At 44.3% G+C, this 18,841-nt stretch overlaps 1 non-coding gene across 1 annotated transcript; it reads right to left on the minus strand.

Annotated features, from left to right (window-relative positions):
* Window positions 1-472: 472 nt before the first annotated feature.
* Window positions 473-545, minus strand: Trnat-agu. Its single transcript has one exon. It is a non-coding gene; the product is annotated as a tRNA-Thr (tRNA).
* Window positions 546-18,841: the final 18,296 nt, after the last annotated feature.

The raw sequence follows: 18,841 nt of genomic DNA on the forward strand, positions 1-18,841 counted from the left end.
TCTGCGACCGTAGCAGTCGCACGGTTCCGGACTGAGCGCCTGAACCGCGAGACCACCGCGGCCGGCATTTTGTTGACACCCACCTACGTCTGGAGAAATGATCAACATAATAAAATAAGAGAAATCAGGGCTCGAACGGAAAGATTTAGGTGTTGCTTTTTTCCACTCGCCATTCGAGAGTGGAATGGTAGAGAAGTAGTATGAAAATGGTTCGATGAACCCTCTGCCAGGCACTTAAGTGTGAATTGCAGAATAACCATGTAGCTGTAGATGAACATCGCTCGTGCGAAACTCAGCTTGCCCTTTTCTCGCACGATATACTGCGAACTAGGGATGAAGGGCAATAGGCAGATTTCATTCTTTTTCCTTCGAAAGAACAGACACCGCGCGGATCCCGCAGCTGTGAAGGGGGATCACCGCTATCAGCTGCAGCGGGGCATTAAGCGGAATCGGCGGCGGCGGCCGAAAATGTCTCCCGAACCGGGATTCGAACCCGGGATCTCGTGCTTACTAGGCAGGTGCGGTAACCACTGCGCCATCCGGGACACAGCGTTATCGCAACTGCACGGACTATCTCGGTACGCCTACGGCCGATCCACACACTCACCGAGCGCCACTATCCGCAGTCCCTCTCCATTACACTCCTGTTGTCCACCGCCGTAGCTGAATTAGCGCCCGGCTTGCCGTGCCGGGGAGGCCCGGGTTCGGTTCCCGGTCGGGTTGAAAATTTTCTGTGCTCAGGGACTGTGTCATCTTTACCATCATCATTTCATCCTCATCGACGCGCATGTCCCCAAAGCGGCGTCACCACAAAAGACTTGCACCAGGCGTTCGGGTCTGCCCGCCAGGAGGCCCTCGCCACACATTTCATTTCACACTCCTGTTCGCTACTTAGAGAATCTCTCTAAGTAGAGTTCACTGTTACTAAATTGTTTCTATCATGACGTATATGCACCTGAGAGTAGCTCTGAGTCGCCAAGCAAAATTTTCCAGTTGTCCTCATTAGCAATCACGACCACAATCTACTGATTCCATATCCAAACAGAATGAAATAAAAATTGGAGCTATGCCCTCTTCGATTGCCATTCTTCAGTATTCAACAAACAAAAATAAAGGCAGTAAATCTCCTCTAGCGTAACCTGCTAAATACGTTTCATCTAACCCCTTCACAAAAAAATGTTCAAACGTGTGTGAATTCCTATGGGACCAAACTACTGAGGTCATCGGTCCCTAGACTTACACACTACTTAAACTAACTTACGCTAAGAACAACACACAGATACACACCCATGCCCGAGGGAGGACTCGAACCTCCGACGGGAAGGGCCGCGCAGTCCGTGACAAGGCGCCTTAAACCGCTCGGCCACTCCGCGTGGCTAACCACTTTACAAATCCAAAATAAAATTGCAACTCAGAACACTATCAACGAAATAAAAATAAATCTATTTTTTTAGTATATTTGTTGTTTTCATTCCCCCAGTAGCGCCGGATAGACTGCTGCTCTTCTGCCTTTGCATGAAACAAATAAAAACGGATAAAATATACAGATGAGAGTGAAAATTCTGGGATGTGTGCAGTTTTAGATCCGTTGGTGGTGGTGGTGTTTCTTCCAGGTAAGATTTTCTAGGCGATGGATTTGGATGCAGATGGGTTTGGAGAGGAAGCGGCATGAAAAAGGATGTGGGATGAGTTTAGGGAAGGGTCAAGAGACGGAATATAGATGGTAAGAGGCAGGTAGGATTGCAGTTTGAAAGCCGCTATTCCTGCTATAGTATAATCTGTATGCATAGCAAGTTACGAGTCCGGTTCAGTGCCACGCAATTATTCTCTTTTGTATGAAATGAATAAGCAATAACCCAGTCTCATTACAGTTAATAAAATATGAGGTAGTAAGCAAGTACCTATGCCTGGGTTTCAGGCAGGGTCCCAATTAATTTGATGCTGAGGTGCTGTTCCGATACAGTTGGTAAGCCTCTGTAATGCGGTTCGGGTTTAGGGAGAACACCAAGTAGGTTGAGGCGTGAATGGGAATTTGGACTGACGAGGGAGAGGTAGTCCGTGCAGTTATGCAAAGCCACTGTGGCAGGATGGTGTAGTGGTTAGTGCATCTATCTAGTGAGCAGGAGACAGATTCGAATGTCGTCCTTGGTACAGATTTTCATTTGCTGCTTCAGTCTGCGTATATACACAACAGTGAAGCAATATAAGCGCTTTTTTAAATTTGTTCTCTATTTTTCCTTTTCGAGGACGGTTATTCCAAGGCTCTTTTTAACTGATCTCATTCTTGTTCATTACCGGCTGTATTCTCTCCTTTCTGATTTTAGGCTTATCATATTCTGTATCACTCTAACATTATTGGCAAATGAGTAAAATATTTTTCTAAATATTTTATTGGTTTAATTCCTAACTTACTGATCATTTTGTTGGATGCATGTCAGATTTAACCATATAAGCACATTTACATTGTATTGTATGGAACTGGGGGACCTAGAAACGACGGAGAGGCTTTGTCCCCGCCGTAGCCCTCAGTGGTTCATAACCCCACAACAGGCTACAGCAGTCCACTGAACCGACCGCCGCCCCACACCGAACCCAGGGTTACTGACGGTTCGGCCCCCAGTGGACCCCCCTCGGGCCTCGGGAACGTCTCACACCAGGCGAGTGTAACCCCCATGTTTCCGCGGTAGAGTAACTATAGTGTACGCGTACGTGGAGAAAGTGTTTGGGCAGCAATCGCCGACATAGTGTAACTGAGGCGGAACAAGGCGAACTAGTCCGCATACGCCGAGACAGATGGAAATCCGCCCTAAAAACCATCCACAGACTGGCCGGCACAGCAGACCCTGACACTAATCCGCCGGGCGGATTCGTGCCGGGGACCGGCACGCCTTCCCGCCCGGAAAGCAGTGCGTTAGACTGCACGGCTAACCGGGCGGGGTATATAAGCATATAATTGGAATTCAACAACTTCAAAACTGTGTCACATTCATAATAATTTCAATAATGCAAAAAAGGTGTGCTTTGGAGACAAACATGAAAACAGGTTTAAGTATCGATCTACCTACAACAAATACTGAGTGGATAACCATCAGTTTTCTAACGTATAATGGAAGTTTTTGTGTGACCTGTAAAATTTTAGTGTTTTACTTCAGAAAATGTACATTTAAAAGGCAGTCCATCAAAAGCCAAAATCAGAAACATTTGCTTACTGTCTTAAAAGATATTACAAGAAATGTTTAAGACAAGTGTAGAGTACCCACTACTGAAATTAAAAAAACTTACGGATTCTAAAAAAAACATTTAAATCAGGTATTAGTTACATTGACTAAAACAACAATAGGTTTTTAATGACTGACTCATCACAAAGCAAAAAATTCAATAAACCCTTTGAATGAGATTCACAATGCAGTTAGGTGAGAGCTGAAATTTAATTAACCAAGGCAAGCTCAGAGGCTTAGGCTCAGGCCAGGTATGAAACAGTTTCTTGGTTCAGCTGACACTCAAAATCGTACACGAGATACACATTAAAATTACATAACATAAGCGAATTACAGGTCGCTGAAACTGGATGGCTCAAATGGCTCTGAGCACTATGGGACTTAACATCTGTGGTCATCAGTCCCGTAGAACTTAGAACTACTTAAACCTAACTAACCTAAGGACATCACACACATCCATGTCCGAGGCAGGATTCGAACCTGCGACGGTACCTGAAACTGGAAATGAGCGTTTGGGGACATTGGCCGGGAGACCCCTTGGTGGAGGTCTTATTACATTCGACGCCACCTTGGGCGACCTGCGCGCCGCGTGGGGATGAAATGATGATGAAGACAACACAACACCCAGTTCCTGAGCGCAGATAATCTCCGACCCATCCGGGAATCGATCCCGGCCCCGAAGGACGGCAATCCGTCACACTGACCACTCAGCTATCGGAGCGGACACGGGTCGCTTGTGAGTGCTTGTGCTCATAAGAGGGGAAGTGTACCCATATAGCGCACATAGGCAAACAATCAATTGAACATATCAAATATTTTAAAACAATCCTAACACCTGCCAACATAATGCAAAAGAATCAATGCACTAATTCTCTAAATACAACTTATATTACCAGGCTTGAACCCCTAAGTGTTTAAAAGTAAGGCACCGGTACAGATTTCAGAGAAACAATGTTCGTACTTAAAAAAAATAATAATGGAACTAGTGCCGGTCAAAATGCACCCCTTTCACAAATGTCTTCAGCCTAACTCCGGCATATTCCGATTACCAAGGAGCAGATCCACTTTTAAAACCCCGGTCAAACAAAGCCCAATAGCGAAAACTGCACAACGCTACAGGCGTCAACCTAAAACAAGTCTCGATTAGCAGGCCTTAGAAAAACTGATGTTTCCGCAAATGACGTCCAACACTTAATCACATGCAAATGAGTTTCTCGCCATGTATTTCTATATTTCTACGCCGGACCAGAAGCACAGAAAATACTGACAGGACCGCATCCATCCACCAAGGGACCAGAAATGGGAACTGGCCGACTGAAAAGATGCAACCCCGGTCGCGAAGGGAAGGGGAAGCAATGCTTCTTCAAATGGCTTCCTGCTCACAAACCACAACACGGTGAGCGAGTTTTAGGCTGCAGAACAGCAAGACCGTGCGTGCCATTAAAACAGCTTCAAGGACCAGCAAAACTGTTCCCTAGCAAAATGCTGTAAACTAGTGAGGTACAACGAACGGCGGGAATCGATATGATCGAACACATCTCTCAAACGTATTATCTATACAAAACTATTTTGTTTTTGAGACACATTTTGCAGTCATAGGGGTGGAGACATTTGTGGGAGGCTGCTTATATTGAGAAGACACTTCAGGGCTCCTCTCTTGTCGACATAATCGTTCCAAGAGATTAGGTTACTGAGTTAGTATTTAAAATTGATCGTCCATTTTGCCGTCTCAATTGTACATTAATTTGTATGATATGGCTAGTTTCGATCAAAGTTGATCCCCTTCAGACCGAAAATTAAAAGAAAGGAAGAAATTAAGTTGTTACTTTCCATTACTTTAGAATAAGGAGAGAAGAGCTATAGGTATCTATTACATTTATCTACGTAGCTGTGTAAGCAACCTGTCGTATCCATATGGAAGTGTACATCAGTGTTACGGCGTAGAGTCAAGCGCCGGGACGCCAGTCGGGAACGACAGGGAAGAGAAGGCTGTGAGAAGGAGCCAGCCAATCGCACGCTGACAGGGCCTCCCTCCAGCACGACAACGCGACAGCAGCGGCCCCTATGTGAAGAGGACATAACGGCCGCGACTGACTGGTAACGACCCAGTTCAATAGTAGATTCAAGACTAGTGACTTATATACACTCATGCTCATAAATTAAGGATAACTGCAGAGTGTTGTGACACACAACGTGGTACTACACAAAACTGGCGCTAATAGCATAGGCACATAGGAAATACACATGAAAGAGATCTGTAAGTCCACGGTATTTGTGATAAGTTGAGAAAACCGTCCAGAAATACATGTGCTACAAAACGCAGCTATTTTCTGCGCACGTACCCCGGCATATGCGATATGATCACCATGCACACGCACACAGGCCGCACAACGGGTTGGCATACTCTGGATCAGGTGGTCGAGCAGCTGCTGGGGTACATAGCCTCCCATTCTTGCACCAGTGCCTGTAGGAGCTCCTGAAGTGTCGTAGGGGTTTGAAGACGTGCAGCGATGCGTCAAATGAGAGCATCCCAGACATGGTCGATGGCGTTTAGGTCTGGAGAACAGGCAGGCCACTCCATTCGCCTGATATCTTCTGTTTCAAGAGACTCCTCCACGATGGCAGCTCGGTGGGGCCGTGTTTTATCGTCCATGAAGAGGAAGGTGGGATCCAATGCACCCCTGATTAGGCGGACATACTGGTGCAAAATTACGTCCTGATACACCTGACCTGTTACAGTTCCTCTTTCAAAGACATGCAGGGGTGTACGTGCACCAATCATAACCCCACCCAACACCATCAAACCACGACCTCCATAGAGGTCCGTTTCAAGGGCATTAAGGGGTTGGTATCTAGTTCCTGGTTTGCGCCAAATGAAAACCCGGCGAGAATCACTGTGAACCTGAAACCACTGTTCCAATGATCATGTACTGTGTTCTTGACACCAGACTTTACGGGCTCTCCTGTGACCAGGGGTTGGTGGAATGCACCTTACAGGTCTCCGCGCGAATAAATCATGTCTGTTCAGTCGTCTGTAGACTGTGTGTCTGGAGACAACTGTCCCAATGAATGAAGTATGGGCCTGAGCAATGCTAACTGCAGTACTCCGTGGCCGTCTGCGGGCATAGATGGTGAGATATCGGTCTTCTTGTGGTGTTGTACACTGTGGACATCCCGTACTGTAGCGCCTGGGCACGTTTCCTGTCTGCTGGAATCGTTACCATAATCGTGAGATCACACTTTGTGGCACACAGAGGGCCCATGCTACGACCTGCTGTTTTTGACCAGCCTCCAGTCTCCCTATTATTCTACCCCTCATAACGTCATCATATGTGTTCTTTGAGCCATTTTCAACACACAGTCACCATTAGCACGTCTCAAAACATCTGCACAGTCTCCACCGTACTCTGACATCCACCAACAAACCTTTGCGTATGTGGACCGCTGTCAGCGTCACCGTTCGACGACCGCAGGTCAAATGCACCTCATGGTCATACCCCGAGGTGATTTAAACCCGCAAACCGCCCACCAGTGCGTTGTTTCCCATGTATCAGCATTATCCTTAATTTATGGGCATGAATGTAGAAGCGTCAACGCTAGTTATTTCGCTTTTACTCTCTATGTAGCACAGACTTAGAATTGTTTATACTGAGGAAGATATTTTGTATGTCGCCCTTTGCTTGCGACACATCTGTCTAGTTACAAAAGTTAAGTACTGTAAACTTTTTTTTGTAATAAACCTCGTTAATACGATTTGTTTGAATGTTCGTCTAGCGAACCGAGTAAGCAGGCGTCCTAGACACCACAATCAGAATACTGTTGTTTGCAGCTGTCGGTTGTGATATAAATATGTAAATACCATAGCGAAGGGAGAGGGGTGAAGGAGGGGGAAAAGAAGGGTTGGAAGGACTGGGGTAAGGGAGCCAAGTCGGAGGAAAAATTGGAAGGGATGACATGAGCGTAATGGATTCATATGCAGTAAAAATTTATATGTTCAAATGTATGTGAAATCTTATGGGACTTAAACTGCTAAGGTCATCAGTCCCTAAGCTTACACACTACTTAACCTAAATTATCCTAAGGACAGACACACACACACATGCCCGAGGGAGGACTCGAACCTCCGCCGGGACCAGCCGCACAGTCCATGACTGCAGCGCCTGAGGCCGCTCGGCTAATCCCGCGCGGCTAAAAATTTATAGTAGCTTTTGTAACAGAGGTAGTATTACGTTGATATTATAAAAAGTGAGAATTATATAAAATAAAATTAGGTTAATATATTAAAAGTGTAAAACAATGGAAGTACAAAACAGCGAGAAATATAAAAAAGTAAAAGTACGAAAGTAGCATTGCGTGAAGTAACTAAAATTAAAGAAAAATTATGTGCCTTTTACCTTTCTTCCTAATGTGAAAGCAGAGATTTTGTTTTTTCTTTGTTTTACTTTTAGAGCTGAAGGTTAATTTTGATCGAAACTAGACGGATCTTAAAAGCAAACGCACAATTGAGACAGCAGAAAAAACGAGAAGTTTTAAATATCGAGACTCCTGTTTACTGTACGTAATTGAGATCTAAATATTTCTTTCCGTTCTGGTAAGATGGAGTGATACAAATTTGTAAAGCTAATTAATGGCTAAGCTGTGCAAATCCTTCCACAGTAGTATATGATGCAGTCACATTTTTCCGTAGTCCACTAAGCAGGTAATCATATACATTTATCTTTCGTCAGTCTTATTTCTTCGACGTCGCTGATCGTTTATACAATACTGGCCATTAAAATTGCTACACCACGAAGATGTCGTGCTACAGACGCAAAATTTAACCGACAGGAAGAAGATGCTGTGATATGCAAATGATTAGCTTTTCAGAGCATTCACACAAGGTTGGCGCCGGTGGCGACACCAATAACGGGCTGACGTGAGGAAAGTTTCCAACCGATTTCTCATAGACAAACAGTAGTTGACCGGCGTTGAATGGTGAAATGTTGTTGTGATGCCTCGTGTAAGGAGGAGAAATGCGTACCATGACGTTTCCGAGTTTGATAAAGGTCGGATTGTAGCCTATCGCTATTGAGGTTTATCGTATCGCGACACTGCTGCTCGCGTTGGTCGCGATCCAATGACTGTTAACAGAATATGTAATCGGTGGGTTCACGAGGGTAATACGGAACGCCGTGCTGGATCTCAACGACCTCGTATCACTAGCAGTCGAGATGACAGGCATCTTATCCGCATGGCTGTAACGGATCGTGGAGCCACGTCTCGATCCCTGAGTCAACAGATAGGGACGTTTGCAAGACAACAAGCATCTGCACGAACGGTTCGACGACGTCATTTTTTCGGATGAATCCAGGTTCTGTTTACAGCATCATGAGGGTCGCATCCGTGTTTGGCGACATCGCGCTGAACGCACATTGGAAGCGTGTATTCGTCATCGCCATATTGGCATTCACCCAGCGTGATGGTATGGGATGCCATTGGTTACACGTCTCGGTCACCTCTTGTTCGCATTGACGGCACTTTGAACAGTGGACGTTACATTTCAGATGTGTTACGACCCGTGGCTCTACCCTTCATTCGATCCCTGCGAAACCCTACATTTCAGCAGGATAATGCACGACCGCATGTTGCAGGTCCTGTACGGGCCTATCTAGATACAGAAAATGGTCGACTGCGGCCCTGACCAGCACATTCTCCAGATCTCTCACCAACTGAAAACGTCTGGTCAATGGTGGCCGAGCAACTGGCTCGTCACAATACGCCACTCACTACTCTTGATGAACTGTGGTATCGTGTTAACGCGGCATGGGCAGCTGTGCCTGTACACGCCATCCAAGCTGTGTTTGACTCAATGCCCAGGCGTATCAAGGCCGTTATTACGGCCAGAGGTGGTTGTTCTGGGTACTAATTTCTCAGGATCTGTGCACCCAAATTGCGTGAAAATGTAATCACATGTCAGTTCTAGTATAATATATTTGTGCAATGAATACACGATTATGATCTGCATTTCTTCTTGGTGTAGCAATTTTAATGGCCAGTAGTGTATATCTATTAAACACGAATGAAAATTCTTTTGGTGTTTCTGTTACTGTCCATTCTCACTACATGACGGGAGAACGTAACCTGTATTTCCCTTATGTATCGTAATCTTTTCATCCTTTTTTTAATCGCGTAAAGTTTCGTTTCTTTGTGTGTCTAATCTTGCTTTTGGCCGTCATCACCAGCCCCATGTTGCCTATTCTGTCTGTCGGTTTATTTTATGTCAGTGAGAGCTCACGTTCTTCAGAACAGAGATTTGTGGATTTCGCTACTGATTTTTAGTGTCTGATTTTGATGTAGTTTGAGGGAATATGAAACTATTCTAGCCTCGACTCTCTATGACGTTTTAACCGTTTTTGCTGGAACACCCTATATAACACAGAGTGTGACGTAACCAACAACAGTAGATGCACTGCCGGTGCCAGAGCGAGCGAGTTGCAAAACGGCACCTACTTATCGGGGAAGCCACCCAAAAGATGTCCATTCCGTGAGCGCCTGTCTGCCGGCCAACCACTGCACTGTTGCTATGTTTAGTTGTTCGGAAAATTCAGCACCGAGACAAACATATTTATCGTTCGCTTATTTGCTTCCCCGCGGCGCTGTGTATTCTGTTTGCTTCTCAAATCGGGCCAGGCACTCGCGAGTTGGTCGCCTCGACAGAATGTGTATTTTTAAATTACTGGTGTTCCGCAAAATTTCTACACCGCATCTCCGTTATAAATCTCTCTTTCTTGACTGCAGGAAATGTGAGCTCTCTGTGAAGATATTCAAGCATTCATCGTAACTCATTCTGTGTGTTCCACTGTATCGTATCCCCTTTTTTAGAAGCTCCTGCACTTATCTCTGCGCAGACAGTGTACTTACTGCGCCTTCCTACGAAACAGAAGCTGTGTAAGAAACAAAATGTAAAAAAAGACTTGGAATAGGTCCACCTAATCTGCAATAAGACCATCATTAGGGAGGAGGGGTCGTTAAGTTCTAACATTCCTTCTTCTCCATTGTTCCACAAAACGCAATTAATTTTATCGATGTATCGATGCTGGTGAGGTTATAGCTCTGTAATGTCTTCAGCACCATGGCAAAGGCATCTTTCTTTCCAGCAAACCTCCAGACAATGATACTACAGATATATTATTGTGTAGTTAACATACAAGATTTTATATCCTCACATATACTTGATGACAACGGTTTTTAGTTCGAAAAACAAGAAAACAGACAAAATGACTACAAGTGGTTACTGTAAAACATACTGATTTAACAAGAGTTGAAATTGAAAAGAAACAGAATGTCCACAGAATAAATATGCTTGCAAGAAGGGGATCGAACCCAGAACCTTGTCTCCCGTTGGCAGTGTTCTTGCCAAGTGAGTTATTCAGGAATGACTTACTGCGCATCCCTCCTTCAAAACAGAGCAGGCGCAGCAGTAGGGTCAAAAATTCAATCTGGAATCTGTGTTGGAAGTCGAAAGAACGGTTAGTTGCAACATCTTACGCTACTCTATTCAGTGTCAGCCTATTCATCTCTGCATAACTACTGCAAGTTACATGCATTTGAGCCTGCTTACTGCATTCAAACCTTGGTCTCCCTCTAGAAATTTTACTCCCACAATCCCTCCATTACTAAATTGACAATCTCTTGGTGCTTGAGACGTTTGCTATCAGCTGATACTTCTTTCGGTGAGTGCGAAAAATTTCTTTTTTCCCCAGTTGGTTTCAGTAATTCCTCATTACTTATTTGAGCTACTCATCTAATCCTCAGCGTTCTTCTATAGATCTACGTTTCAAAAGCTACCTTCTCTTACTGTCTGAACCGTTTGCCGTCGATGCTTCACGGCAATACAAGTCAACTCAAGATACACCTTCAAAAAAGACTTCGTAATATTTAAATTTTGGATGTTGACACTTTCCCGTTTTTCAGTACCGGTACTAATTTTTTTGCTATTAAGTCTACATTTTTGTTTTTTACCGTCAAAAAGAAAAAAACTTACCTGACTACTGTCTCATTTCCTAATCTAATTCCATCTGCATTATCTGATTCACTTCGACTACATCCCATTTTTGACGTTCATGTGATAACCTCTTTTTAAGACACTTTCCATTTCGTTCAGCCGGCCGCGGTGGCCGCGCGGTTCTGGCGCTGCAGTCCGGAACCGCGGGACTGCTACGGTCGCAGGTTCGAATCCTGCCTCGGGCATGGATGTGTGTCATGTCCTTAGGTTAGTTAGGTTTAAGTGGTTCTGAGTTCTAGGGGACTTATGACCTAAGATGTTGAGTCCCATAGTGCTCGGAGCCATTTGAACCATTTCGTTCAACAGCTCTTCAGTCTTTTGCTGTCTCAGAGAATTAGAATACCATCCTCAAATCTCGAAGTATTTATTTCATATCTCTGAAACTGAACCCTCTTTCCAACTTTTCGCTTCGTTTCCTTTATGTTAGGTTATGTTAACCGGGGACCTAGAAACGACGGAGAGGCTCCGTCCCCGCCGCAGCCGCAGTGGTCCGCAACCCCACGACGACTATCGCAGTCCACTTCACCCCTCCGCCGCCCCACACCGAACCCTGGGTTATTGTGCGGTTCGGCCCCCGTTGGACCCCCCAGGGAATGTCTCACACCAGACGAGTGTAACCCCTATGTTTGCGTGGTAGAGTAATGGTGGTGAACGTGTACGTGGAGAACTTGTTTGCGCAGCAATCGCCGACATAGTGTAACTGAAGCGGAATAAGGGGAACCAGCTCGCATTCGCCGAGGCAGATGGAAAACTGCCTAAAAACCATCCACAGAATGTCCGGCTCACCGGACCTCGACACAAATCCGCCGGGCGGATTCGTGTCGGGGACCGGCGCTCCTTCCCGCCCGGAAACCCGTGCGTTAGACCGCACGGCCAACCGGGCGGGCACTGGTTTCCTTTACTGCTTACCTTAAGTACAGACTGAATAGCATAGGGGGTTGGTTACAGATCTTTCTCACTTCTTTTCAGCTGCTATGTCTCTTTTGAGTCCTTCGACTATTACGTGTGTAGTCTCGTTGCTGTACAAGCTATAGTCAACCTCCCATTCTCGGTATATTATCCCTGCCTCCTTCAGAATTTCGAAGACGGTAGCCCAGTCAACATTGTCTAAAGTCTTCTCTAAATCTAGAAATGCTATAATCATAAGTTTGCCAGTCCTCAGTCTATCTTCTAAGGTAAGTCGTAGTATCAGTACGGCCTCATGTGTTTCTATATTTCCCTGGAACCTAAGTTGATCTTCCCCCGGGGATGGTTCTTCTGTAAATAATTCTTGTCAGTACTGCACAACCATAACTTGTAAAACTGATAGTTCTGTTACAGCTACAACTGAAACTTCTTGGTAGATTAACACTGTATGTGTTGCTGGGACTGGAACCTTGGACATTTGCGTTTCGCGGATCTGCTACCTCCCAAGAGTGCTAGTCCCGCAACGTCTGCAGCAGAGCTTCTGTAAAGTTTAGAAGGCAGGAGACGAGGTATTGGCGGAAGTAAAGCTGTGAGGGCGGCTCGTGAGTTGTGTGTGGCTAGTTCAGTCGGTCCGGCACACAGTTTTAATCTGCCTGGAAGTTACGCATCAACGCCCACTCTGCTGCAGAATGAAAATTCATTCTGGGAGTAACTGCGTTCTTTGGAATTGAAATTCATATATTTTTGCTGAAGTCTGGAGGTGTATATCCAGTCTCATATGTCTTGCACACCAAGTGATAGTATTGTCATGGCTGATTCTCCCAAAGATCTGATTAATTCTGAGGGAATGTCGTCCACTCCAAGGACTTGATTTCGAAAGCATAATAACTATGAAATTTTAAATCTGGTAGTCTGAATAGGCTATAGCATTCCCATTCTCATTAACAAAATGATCAAACAAACAAAAACAGTCCGAACAGGTCTTGGAAGTCCAACGGTACCGACCAGTAGCCGTGTCATCCTCAGAACTTAGGCGTCACAGGAGGCGGATACAGAGGGGCACGTGGTCAGCATACTGCTCTTCGCCCGTTGTCACTTTTCGTGACCGATTCCACTACTTCTCAAACAAGTAGCTCCTTAACTAGCCTCACAAGAGCTGAGAGCATTCCGCCTGCCAACAGCACTCAGCAGACCCGGACTGTAACCCATCCAAGTGTGAACCAAGCCAGACCACACTTCACTTCGATGGTCTGACGGGAAACGATGTCATCACTACGGCAAGGCCGTTGGCATTAATAAATGATAACGTCTGAAAATATAGACCTCCACCGACATTAGGTAGAAATCGTTCATTTTACAATTTGGAGGAATTACAACTGAACAGAATCGAATCGAATTGCATTGTAAGACGTATACAGGCTTACATTTCGTTACATATAAATCTCTTCCTAAAGTCATCAGAACATCGTCATATTATAGTAACCGATATAATTCGGAATACTACATGACACCCTAGTCTAAATGGTTCAATTGGCTCTGAGCACTATGGGACTTAACTTCTGAGATAATCAGTCCCCTTGAACTTAGAACTACTTAAACCTAACTAACCTAAGGACATCACACAGCCGGCCGCGGTGGTCTAGCGGTTCTAGGCGCTCAGTCGGGAACCGCGCGACTGCTACGGTCGTAGGTTCGAATCCTGCCTCGGGCATGGATATGTGTGATGTCCTTAGGTTAGTTAGGTTTAAGTAGTTCTAAGTTATAGGGGACTTATGACCACAGATGTTGAGTCCCATAGTGCTCAGAGCCATTTTGACATCACACACACCCATGCCCAAGGCAGGATTCGAACCTACGACCGTAGGATTCGCGCGGTTCCAGACTGAAGCGCCTAGAACCGATCGGCCACACCGGCCGGCCATCCTAGTCTGGTCTGGTCACTGGCCGCTGTGGCCGAGTGGTTCTAGGCGCTTCAGTCTGGAACCGCGCGAATTCTACGGTCGTAGGTTCGAATCCTGCCTCGGGCAGGGGTGTGTGTGATGTCCTTAGGTTAGTTAGGTTTAAATAGTTCTAAGTCTAGGGGCTTGATGACCTCAGACGTTAAGTCCCATTGGCCTTAGAGCCATTTGAACTGGTCTGGTCGATCTACCAGACAGTTTCAAAAGATCACATACGCCGTTGCAGAGTGATACATTCCTTCTAGATGACATCAGATTTGATATTGTTACCAATTTGTGAGATGTAGCGGGGTTATTTTCAGTCGTTGAAGCAGAATACTATTAAAAACGGTTTACAGCAATGTTCACTCAATACAGCAATGTGTTGTGAGGGTCAGGGCTCTCATCATCGGGCTGTCAAATCATCTAAAATTACATATATGGGGAGCGGGGGTGGGGGGTTATGACGATATGAACGGCGTTGCCCACATCGATTTTCATCATACTTATAGGATTAGTAGCTCACTGCCAAGACATCAGTTTCCTAAGAAGAAGAAAAAAAACGAAAAAAAACGAAGAGAACCGCTCCGTAAAAGCCCTTGTAAAACACGAACAGTAGGCGCCATAGAATGGATCATGTTCAGACAAAAAGTTCACTTAATACGTTACGATCGTCCATTTCTGTCCCCTTTGCCAGTCCCATCCAAACTCACACTTGCACACCAGTCTATATCCTCTTCATCAGCCACCCTAGTCAAACATAACACTCTGAATAGTGTTCCCGCTATTGTTCTGTTGCTGCTACTCGGTTGGAGTGACATCAAGTTATAGTGGTCGAGGCCAATGGCCGGTGGAAGGACGCAAGCCGATTCCTAGTTCCGAGTCGGAGGTGGGCAATCGTGAAGGAGGGCTTTTAGTCCAGCATTACACTACTGGCCATTAAATATTCAATACCGAGAAGACTGCAAGCAACAAACGTCAAATTATCTTGATGTATGCAATCCTCTCACTTCGTCTGGTATAAGCTAAAATCGACCACGATTATGTGTACCTAATTTTTCGGAAAGGCATAGATTCCGAAACAATTTGACCGAAACTTTGTAGAAAAGTAAAAATAATCATCGAATGGTAACTGAATATACTGTCTTGATAAAAAGAAATAGCGAAAAGGAATGAAATTATAAAGATCAGTTTAGGATGGTTAGCCGAATTTACCATTAACTAAAATTTGCATTTTAGAAAAATTCCGATCATCCAATGAAATAGTTCAGTCGCCAATCCTAGACCAGAAAATTTATTTCTGAAAATTATTAATAATAATCAGACTTAAGTTCAGGTAATAATCAGCTACATTAATATTGACGATTCAGTCATTACTTGTGCAGGTGTAAATTTCCATATTCAGGGGATAACAAACATTTAGTTAATTGAAATTTCACACCCATAACTTCAGAATTGTTTAAAGTGATGATAAACAAAATGAAAACGGAATGGATCACAGTTGTAAGCGACGCGATAATAATGACACAGCGTAAAGTGAATATAATATTTACTGTTACGAATTTTGACAGACAATCTTGAAAGCGACTATATGAAACTTCCTGGAAGATTAAAATGTGTGCCGGCCGCTGTGGCCGAGCGGTTCAAGGCGCTTCAGTCCGGAACCGCGCTGCTGCTACGGTCGCAGGTTCGAATCGTGCCTCGGGCATGGATGTGTGTGATGCCCTAAGGTTGGTTAGGTTTAAGTAGTTCTAAGTTTAGGGGACTGATGACCTCAGATATTAAGTCCCAAAGTGCTTAGAGCCATCTGAACCATTTTTTAAAAACTATGTGCCGGACCGAGACTCGAACTCGGGACCTTTGCCTTTCGCGGGCAAGTACTCAACTAACTGAACTACCCAAGCACAAGAGCTTCTGTGAAGTTTGGAAGGTAGGAGACGAGGTACTGGCGGAATTAAAGCTGTGAGGACGGGTCGTGCTCGGGTAGCTCAATTAGTAGAGCACTTGCCCCCGAAAGGCAAAGATCCTGAGTTCGAGTCTCGGTCTGGCATACAGTTTTAATCTGCCAGGCAGTTTTATATCAGCGCACACTCCGCTGCAGAGTGAAAATTTCATTCAGGAAACTTTAAAACCGTCTACCATTAGTCTTCTCTCAAACCATGTATTAAAGCGCATATCGTTACATACTCGTCTGTCTCAAAGACTCTTTGTCGCTTATCCGGTTGTTACTGTATCTTACCTTTTTTATGGGAACTGCAAGGCATGTGTTAAGCGAGTTGCCTTAGTTTTGAGGTCATCGAGACAAGTGATATACTCTGTTCTCCCGCTCGGTACTGCAAGGGCGTGCCGATCTGATTAGTATAAAAACTTGAGATAATGAAGTGGGCACGTTGAAGCGACATCAATCCGGATTATGGTGAGACGATTGATTGCTTGTGCTGCGGGTGCGTAGTCCTTCTTTGGGAGACAGATTTATTCACGCAAGATACTTTGCATTCGTATTCAGCGTGGGCAGTTTTAGTTCTTTGTTCGACTTCACAGTTTGGTTAGAGGACGTGGGAATCAATATCAAATTTCTGTTCAGTCATCTGGGCTTGCAAGTTCATCATATCATTGCTTTTCCACTCATTAAATAATATCATAGGGGTTAATATGAATATAGGGTGACTTTCCTCGTCTTCTATGTATGTATGAACGTGTAACATCACGTGGCCTATAGAAAGACTCTTGTACATCTATATCCACATCATTACTCCGCAAGCCACCACATGGTACGTGGCGGAGGGTACTTCTGGTACCAATTACTCATTCCCCATTGTGTGTTCCATTTGCGAATGACACGTGAGAAGAATGGTTGTCGGTAACCTCTGTATTACCACTAATTTCTCGAATTTTCTAGTTGTGGTCATTTCGCGAGACATATGTGGGAGGAAGTAATATGTGTCCAACTCTTCATTTATCGTACTCTCCCGGAATTTCAATAGTAAACCTCAACGTGATGCACAACGCCTCTCTTGTAGCATTTGACAATGCGATTTGTTGAGCGCCTCTGTAATGCTTTCGCACCGACTAAACTATCTCGCGGTGTAACGCGACACTCTTAAGCCTAATTTACACGACGACATTGGGTTGCACCACTCCTTGTGTGGAATGAGTTGCACGCAAATGGTTTCATATTTGACTGTAGACACGGCGAAACCAATATGTACTTCTGTTTCGCCGTCTTGTGGGTCCCTGAGTCGTGTCTGAAATGAAAGTTTTGGATGCTGCACGAGTTGTGATGGAGTTAAAAGCTTGTTGCATGGAATCACTGCATAAGAAAAAAATAAGAGATGTGTTTGGATTCGAAAAAAATAAGTGATGTGTTTGGATTCGTGACTGGATGAAGAAAAGACGTCAGCTCGGTTGCTCAGCATCCTTGCTGAAATAATTTGTAATGGAAGACCAAAGAAGTACTTTTAATTATCGTAGAATGTCACCAGAACTGTTAACGTTTCTTCTAAATAGAGTTAATTATGCGATAAGTAATATTGTAATGCATGAAGCACTGCCGCCAGAACTGAAACTGCGTATCACATTGCATGCATTACAACCGAGAACACTCGGCATGCTATAAGATGCGGTTTCAGTTGGTGATGACGCTTTTTCATTAACACCAATAATTATTAACAGTAATAATTATTAACATTAACAGCAGTAATTATTCGAAGCATGCCGCATTAAGAAGAGAATGGTTTGCAAACTACTGTCTTGAAGATAGATCTGTACAGTGGCAATGTTTCAAAATTTAAACATATGTAAATGGGGATCACTGTTGTGACGTTTTGAATAGATTAATATTGAATAAAGAATGTAGCTTCTCGATTTGCGTAGCCTTCCCTGCCTTCAACAATATCCCTTAAAAAAAAAGAGTGGGCCAACTAGAACGATGGGATTTTTTGTCTTGTTGACAAGAGCATTTCTACAGCTAGAATTACATTTGTTTGTATTTTCCTTAATTCAGTTGTATATGTGCTCCTATTTCAAATAAATTTTACCCTGCAGCTCAGATATTGTCAAACTATCTATATTCTGATCGCACATGACGGTCTCAGGGGCAGCAATATGTTGCTTATTTTTGTAATCAGCATCACTGAAATCCCAGAAACACCTATGCAAGGCATAGATATCCAAAAAGCGAACATTGTCCTCCGTTCCCCACTTGATATTTCAGTTTGTCTACATTCTACGAACACACAACCTCAAAACTCACGCAACTAGTGTTGCCAAATTTGGAACACGCCGAAAGTGTTTAGTTTCACCAGAGTTGCGCAAACGTGGGTCACGCATGCGCAGTGGCCGGTAGCACAATTGCCTGCAATCTAGTGTAGCCATGTAAACTAGGCTTTACTTGGATTTTCTCTACCTCTTCTACTAATGCTACAAGTTAAGACTGATGCGCAATACTCAAGAATCGGCCTAACAAGTTTTTTGTACGACACTTCCTTCGTGGATGAGTTAATCTTTCTTAAGATTCTTCCTATGAACCTCAGTCTGGCATCTGCTTTTGCTACTATTTGTTTTATGTGGTCATTCCATGTAAATACTTTTGTCATCAATAGTATAGTTGTACAATAGAGGAATTCTTCTCCTGTATATGCGCAGTATGTTACATTTATTTACGTTCTGGGTCAACTCCCAATCCCTGCACCTTTCATCGATCTTCTACTGGTCTACCTGGAAATCGCTATAGCTTT

This window comes from Schistocerca piceifrons, chromosome 5, assembly GCF_021461385.2.
Source record: "Schistocerca piceifrons isolate TAMUIC-IGC-003096 chromosome 5, iqSchPice1.1, whole genome shotgun sequence".
NCBI classification, from domain to species: domain Eukaryota; kingdom Metazoa; phylum Arthropoda; class Insecta; order Orthoptera; family Acrididae; genus Schistocerca; species Schistocerca piceifrons.